The sequence below is a fragment of the Serinus canaria genome, chromosome 1 (assembly GCF_022539315.1).
Source record: "Serinus canaria isolate serCan28SL12 chromosome 1, serCan2020, whole genome shotgun sequence".
Lineage (NCBI taxonomy): Eukaryota > Metazoa > Chordata > Aves > Passeriformes > Fringillidae > Serinus > Serinus canaria.
The window spans coordinates 109046541-109054412 of record NC_066313.1 but is presented as its reverse complement, the minus strand read 5'-3'; the positions used below and the strand labels follow the sequence as shown (position 1 = coordinate 109054412).

Below are 7872 nucleotides of genomic sequence, written 5' to 3'. Positions count from 1 at the left end.
TTCACAGGGGCTTTCAGAGGTGTGATGGAGCCTGTCACAGCTGGCTTGGAGCACAGTCCTTGGGACACAGCTGTGACAGATGGCATTGGGATGCCACCTGCAGGCTCTCCTGTCGTGCACTTGGTACAGCCCGTGCCTGGCAGGTGCTAGGTGTGAATTCATGCCTTGGTAGGGAGGAAACTCAGGCTTGCTGCTGGAGCTGCAGTGATGGGAGGAAACCCTGGAGAATTCAGCACCATCCAGTGACCCTGCCATTTGCTGTCAGTGTTTGTTGGTGCAGTGCATCCCCTCTCAGTGTTGCTTTCTTTCTGGGAGGTGGGAGATTGGCAGCCCATACACTGCTTTAACTTGCTTTTATCTGGCTGAATGTGGAAAACTAATGGAGATTGTTAAAAATGGAGGGGAGGGGTAGCTATGAATTTGCCTAGGACCTATGTGAGTAGAGAAAAATGAGATTTGTCTCTAATTCAGAATAATTCAGTATTGACCATTGAGTGCCATGTCTTCAATGGGCAGTAGCACCTGGAAGAGGCCAATATTTAGGGTTTTTGCCCAAAGCACATTTAGCCCTGCTCTACTGTTTAGTGAAAACACCCAGTGCAGATGCCACCAGAGCCTCATCTCATGGAGTAATGCTGTAATAAAGAATGTGGTTTTCTTGTGCAAGTCTTGACCTCTTCTTATGAAAATAACACACAACTCAGTATTTTCATGGTGTATAAGTGAAATGTAATTTTTTTTTTCAATAAAATACATTTCCTTTCCTAAACATGGGTCTCTGTTTTTTCCCTTGGTGATGTTTCTCTTTCAACTCTAATGGAGCTTTGGCTTTTTGTGTCTTCTGAAGCCTGACCTTGCATGATTTCTTTTTCCTGTTGAGCTCCATGAGGAGTTCCCTGTTCAGCCAAGCTGGCCTCCATGTGCTTGACTCAAGCCTCAGTGGATTAGTCTGCTCCAGTGGTTCTAAAAGGTGGTTCCTAAAGTCTGACCTACACTTGTGGGCTCCCTAAACCCTCAGAAGGAGATTTTGAGTGTGCTCCATTAAAACAGCTCCTTGCATAGCCTAAAATTTGCTCTCCTGCACTCCAGGGTAGCAACTCTGCTGTCCTTTTTTCTCATTACACTGAATATTTTTCTCATTACACTCAACATTTTATACTCTGTCATTTTGCTGTGGCCATGGCAGCCACAAACCACCAATCCCCCAAAAGTCCTGTGCTAGCCACAGAGAGCAAGCCTAGGAGGGCATCTTTGCCATTGTCTCACTGAGTGTCTGTGATAAGAACTTACCTCCTACAAAAGTCAGGAATTTCCAAGATCTGGTCATCTTGGGAGAATGACATTCTCAGCTGATGTCTGGGAAGTTGAAATCTTCCACAGGGATAAAGGTCCAGAAGCTTCTCCTAAGTGCCTATAGAACAACTCATTGATGCTGGGCCATCAGTAATGAACACCCACTGCAAATTTCCTGTCTTTTCCATCCCCCCAATCCCCACTGCAAGGCTCTGAAACACATCATCCCAAACTGCAACCTCATCACATCTCCATGAACTGCAACCTCATCACAACCTCTCCCTTACACCTCTCCTGAGCCTCTACCCTCCATCCCAGCATTCCCAACGTGGGACACATTCCAAGTCTCACCAAAACAAAATATCAGAGCTCTGGGAGCTGCCCAGTGCTTCCACTTTATCTGGTTTTTTCTCCCATTTCTCATACAAACAGCAGCTGGGGAAGGATCTGAAAAAATTTGAATATTTTAGGGGAAAGTGCTGAAGCTGCTCCCTCTTCACAGCCCTGTGAGAATGAGCAGTTAAGGCACTCAAAGAGCCACTTTTGTCAGAGGTGTTGGCAAGAAGCAGGTTTTAATATGAATTTATGAGAGTGCAACTTTTATTAGAGTTCAGTGGCAAAGGGAACTCTATTACTTAGGCCATGGATGAAGCACATGTAAGAAAATCAGATTAGAGTCAATTTAGAATGATTTACACAGAGACCAGAGATGCAAAGGGTAAGGGGGTAAAAGATATGGATACAAAAAGATAAGGGTGCAGAGAGGGTTAGCAACTCTTAATCATCAACTAATTTAACACTAAAAAAGTGGCTCAATAGGATTAGCTACAATTATAACAGTGACTTAATTACAGATCCATGATAACATAATCAATTCACATGGGTGCACACAGGCAAAGAGATGCATACATGAGGTTTTATACAGAGATGTGCACAGAGCTCCATCCATCTGTATGGATGCTCAGGGCTCCATCCATCCAGTCTGGAAATGTCCAAGGCCAGGCTGGATGAGGCTCTGAGCAACCTGGTCTGGTGAAAGATGTCCCTGCCCATGGCAAGGGGTTGGAACTAGATGATATTTGAGATCACTTCCAACCCTAACCATTCTGTGGTTCTATAGTGTCTGTATCTCTCTATATCTGAATTTTTCTACATACCCCAGGGGGTCTGTGAAAAAAAAAAAAAAAAAAAAAAAGGAATGTCTCCTGAAAAAAAGGAGTTCACTGGGGCAGCCAGGTCTTTCACTGGGGCAGCTGGGAGAGCTGAGGATCAGGAGCTGGGTGAGAAACACTGCTCTTGCTGTCCCCTTGGGACAGGGTTGAGTGGTGCCGTGGTGATGCAGAGACCAGACAGCCAGGGGGAGCAAAATGTACGGAGGAAAAGACTCATGAGGTGGGTGTGACTCCGGGGAGAATTTTTGGATGTAACTCAGCTTCTGAACAGGGAGTTTACCTGCTACAGAAAGGCCCATTTTGCCTTTGAGCTCTGCATGCCCTGGTCATGCCCCAGGAGTGCTGCTGAGGATGGAAGGGGCTGGGTGCTCACATTCCCTGTCCCAGCCATGGACTGTGACTGCCCAAAGGCCCATTGAGCAGTCTGGTTACCCCCTGGGGCTTCTTTTCACCCCTCTTTTCCTTTGATAAATAAGTTTAGTTGCAAATACAACAGAAGATCATTACAGGCCACATAACCAAGAGGAATTTCAGTGAAATAACAAAAGCTGCTACCACCTTCCTATCCCATTGTCCCCCCCAAAGACTATCCTGAATAATAAGCATAAAGGCTGAACAGAAGGGTAATAGAGGAGGTTGGCAGTCTTTTGATTCGAGCTGAATTATGAGTCAGGTCCCACAAATGGCTGCAGGAGGGCTGGAAAGCCACAGCATTATTCATAATGCTCATTAGCTGCCTGCTAGGACAAAGGCAATTAAATCTGCTGTCAGCAATACCTCAGCTGCAGGGAAACCAGGGAGGGATTTAACATCCCCCTTCACTGGTACCAGCATCCAGCATTTCACACCTGGGTCCTGGCTGATGATGCAGCATCAACACTTTCAGGTGCCTTCTTCAGCCTGCCTCCTCCAGCTGGAGTTTTTGTGCTCTGCTAGTCACCAACAAGGCTGCTTGAGTGCAAAACCCAACTCTATTAATGCTAGTAAAAGCTGAGCTTTGTGTTTAATATTTAAATGACAGTTTGCTAAATCACTACTACAAAAAACCCAGGTGCCCTTATCAGTAAGAGCAAACACACTCAAATAATCTAAGGCACACTTTTAGAGGTCACCTGTGTTATTCCCTGGATCTGAATAATTCTTTAGTACTCTCGAGGCTTTTTCACCACCTTGACACAATTCAGGTTCTTGCAGCAGACAGTTAAGCAGCACTGGCTGCAGCAGAGGTGCCTTGGATGGGTCAGGGTGGCAGGGGTAGGGACAGACACAGTTTTCAGGTGTGTGGTGAAATTTCCACCTACTTCTGGCTAAATACACGTGGTTCAAAGCAGCTGAGGGGGTGGGTTCAGAGCTCTCCCTTTGGCTGCCAAGGAAGCTCACAGTGAGCTGTTTCAAGGAGCTGATCCTGCTGGAAACCACAGCTAGCCAAAAATGGGATTGCTTTTCACCTGGATCCGTTTCCTGAGGCACCAGACTGCCAGGAATAGAGCAGGGGCAAAGGGCTGGAAGGAGGGCACAGATAGTTAAGAAATTGCCTGGGGCCTTGTAAAGACAGACAGTGAGATCCTCAGTTCATACAGACAGATAAATGAGGTTTAGGAGTGGGTTGTTTCTCTTGGTACCAGGGACATGGGGATTTTGGAATGATTCTGGAGGAGGGAGGTGCCTTGTTCCCCAGCCCTGCCTTTGGGGAATCTTCTGAGAGAGTCTGGGTGGAGCTGATTTACCCCACCACACTCCACAGGGATTGTTTTATTGCCTGTCAAGGGCTTCCTGCAGAGAGAGGAAGGCACGAAGTAACAATGGTGACTAGTTAGGAAATGGTGCAGCTGCTGATTTGTGAGATCAGCAGGAAATGTCTGACATCACCTTGGCCACGCTGAAGAGCTCTGATGGTCAAACCTGGGCTAAGCAGCCCTGCAGAGCACCGGGCAGGGGAATGGATTCCCTGTCCTGTCCTAAGTACTCCAGGGAGAGGGAGCTGCTCTCTCTCTGCTCCCCCTCCCCAGAGACCCCCAGGAACCCCCCAAAACCTGGGCTGCTCTTCCCCCCTTTGAGCTGGGGGTGCTCCTCACTGCCTGAGCTGGAGGGGTGTGGATAAACCCAAGAGGTGCCTACTTGGAAACCCAGAATTGTTGAAGGTGAGTGGGAAAAACCTTTTGAAACAAGGGCATGGTGCACAGGAAATGTGCAGGAGAATATCCACAATGTTAATTGGACAAAAATGGAAAAAGAAGAAGAAAAGGTAGTTTTAAATGGAAAGAAAAGTCCGAACTTTGTTTTCAAATGTTCAAAATAAAGTTACCTTTATTGTGGTGTATTTAATGTAGAACATTTTTTTTTTAAATTTATTGTAAATAAAAAATATTTATTTATATTATTTACATTAATTATATATTATTAATTAATAAAATAAGCATTTATTAATAATAGTGATTTATAATTAGTTATACATTTATTCATAAATTTATAATTGTTTATTATAATAGTAATTTATAATTATGATAATATTTATGATTTATTATTTCATGTTAAAATTTTTTTGTTTATTTCAAAGCTGTAAAAAAATGCAGGGGAGCTATTTGCATTTTTCTGGTCTATCATGGTAGTGCTGCACTCCCTCCAGGCACCCCAGCTGGGCAACTCTTCCAAAGCAAAGCAGGGCAGTGCAGTTTTTTCCCTCCTGGTTAAGAATGGTCATCCCCAGGCCAACCCAACCTACCCTTTCTCCCTTCCTCCCAACGTCTCTCACAAACATTTGAACTGAAGCTGGTGAGTTTTTCCCTGAGAAGAGAATGACTTTTCCCACCATAAGAGAAAATTGCCCCAGCTGACTGAGGAAGCTGCCCCAGACTAAACAAAATCAATCTTAAAATGGACAATTGTCACTGTAATAAATATCACAGAATAATGAGGTTGGAAGAGACCTCTAAGACCATCGAGTCCACCCTATGCCCTAACACCTCAACTAGACTATAGCACCAAGTGCCATGTCCAAGCTTTTTTAAACACATCCAGAGATGGTGATTCTACCACCTCCCTGGGAAGAGCATTCCAGCACTTTATCATTCTTTCTCTGAAGAATTTTTTCCTGATATCCAACCTGTACCTTCCCTGACATAGAAAGTGTCCTCTAATGCAGAAACACAGGACAAATCAGAATAAAGCAAAGGGCTTCCCTCCTTTTGAGAAATCTCCCTCGAGTCTCTCTATCAGATATGACCTTGCTGAGCACAGCTGCACAAAGCTTCAGCCCCATGGGAAATCCCAGCTCCTGGTGGTGCTGCTGTGGCAGGCTGGGGATGCTCATCTCTCCCCAGGGTGCTGGCTACTCAATAATTCCAGGCTGTGCTTCAGCAATTAATGGGCCTTTTCCTAAAGTGCTGATTTTGGGGACACAGGACAGTCCTGGGTGCTGTCCTGAGCACAGGAGCTGCAGCATAGAATGAGAGAAGTTGGCTCTTGGAAAGCTCTTTTATCCTTTTTGCATCCCTAAGTGACATTTTTACTTAGGTGCTACAGAGCCCATGGGGGCTTGCCAAAGGCTAAGGAAAGGCTGAGAGAGATCTGCAAAGTGGCTCTAAAATTAGGGGACTCAACCCAAAGCATTACCTCAATAATTATAAATTGATTTTGGTCTTGATTTATTACTAAATGACTGGGGTTTTCTTCATCATTTTTCTGGAAGGCTCTTACCCCACCTCAGAATTGTGAGGTCAGCCTGGGAAAATCTTTTATAACCCCTGGGAAGGGAAGATGGAGCAGCCAGAAATGATCCCAATTTACATCATCTTGCCAGTGCCTGTGTGAGCACTTGGGAGTTTCTTCACAGATCCTTGTTGTTACTTTGATGATGAAATCACCCAAACCTCAGCTTTGCTGAAACTAACCCTGACAAGCTTCAACAAACAAAGCCAAAGGGAGTTGAAGATTGGATATCTGGGATCTTAAATTTATGACCTTTCAAAAATGTTGGAGTAACCAGAAGATGGAGAAGAGATAAGGGCCTGAAAAGTTGGAAACTCCCTGTTTGAGAGGAAGCTGATGAAAGGACTAAAGAATGTGGGCCAGATTAGCATGAAGAGCAAGAGATCAGGACACCTCTTGGAGCTCTCCAACCCTCAGGTTTTCATACTCAGAGGATGGCCATCCAAACTGACAAAGGCTGGAATGAAATTCCTCATTCCTCAAAGCTCCACCCTCACCCATTGAGAAATACCAAGAGATTTGAAGTATTTAACTGAACTCAAAGGGGATTTTTTAACAGGAATACCTTTATATTATATCTATATCTATATCTATATCTATATCTATATCTATATCTATATCTATATCTATATCTATATCTATATATAATTATATTATTATATATATTATATATAATATAATCCTTCATACATATATTTCTCTTTTTTTTTTTTTTCCTTTGTGTGTGTGCATGTGCTAATTGATTGAAATCCCTATAGCAGGTATAGTATAAACATTGGGATTTCAGATCTATAATTAAATCACTGTTGTGACTATAGTAAATCCTATTGATTCCCTCCATAAATGTTTAGTCAATGATTAAGTGCTGCTAAATAAAGTTTTTTAGATAAAAACTATTGATGAAGTCTGAGGCTAAGGTTGGACCTAGCTCACCTAAGCTTTATCAGGAGTTTAGAGGGTAAAGGAGTGTCCTTTCTGAGCAATGGGAAGGTTGCCTTTGACCTTTTGCATCTTCAATCAATGTGTAAATCATTCTAAGTCAATTTAAACTCAATTTTCCTTTGTGTGCTTCATCAGTGTAGTAAGTAATAGAGTGACCCTGGCCATCAGATTTTGTTAAGCCCCACTTTTACAAATTCATATTTAACCTACTTCTGCCAATACCTTTGATGGTGAAACCTCGAGCAACCTGAAACCACAAATGCATAACAAATCAGCAGAGTGGGCAGGATGGCAAGTGATATCCCTGATTCCTTACAAAAGCATGGAAGGAATCCAAGTCCTGAACCCTCAGGAGAGTGCACTTGTGATGGCTGGCATGACTGGGAAGCTGTGGAAGAACACCTGAAGGTGGCCAGGGATCACATACAGGAGGGAAATGGAATTGTTGGTAAAATGTTGGGCAGCCACCCAACAGCTGCTTGGCAGTTCCTGAAGGATGATAATAAAAGGGAAGAGGAGCTAAAGGAAGAAATGGAAGGCAGGAAAGCAGCTGAGTTATCACTGTCTTTAAAAACTGGGCAGAAGTAAACAGGGAGAAAAGGAGAAAAAAATGAAAAGTTGGAAGGAAGGTTTGAGGTGATGAATGTGCAGGGTCCTGATCCCCCACACACTGCAGAGATTAGAGAAATAACATCCCCTGAAGAATGGATGGAAGAATGCAGGAGCACCCTGACAGTAATAACATGAGGGAAGACTG

At 43.8% G+C, this 7872-nt stretch overlaps 1 long non-coding RNA gene across 1 annotated transcript; it reads left to right on the top strand.

Moving 5' to 3' along the window:
- Nucleotides 1-4369: 4369 nt before the first annotated feature.
- LOC127059748 (uncharacterized) lies at nt 4370-6447 on the top strand. Its single transcript, XR_007777879.1, has 2 exons — nt 4370-4606; nt 6154-6447. It is a non-coding gene; the product is annotated as an uncharacterized LOC127059748 (long non-coding RNA).
- Nucleotides 6448-7872: the final 1425 nt, after the last annotated feature.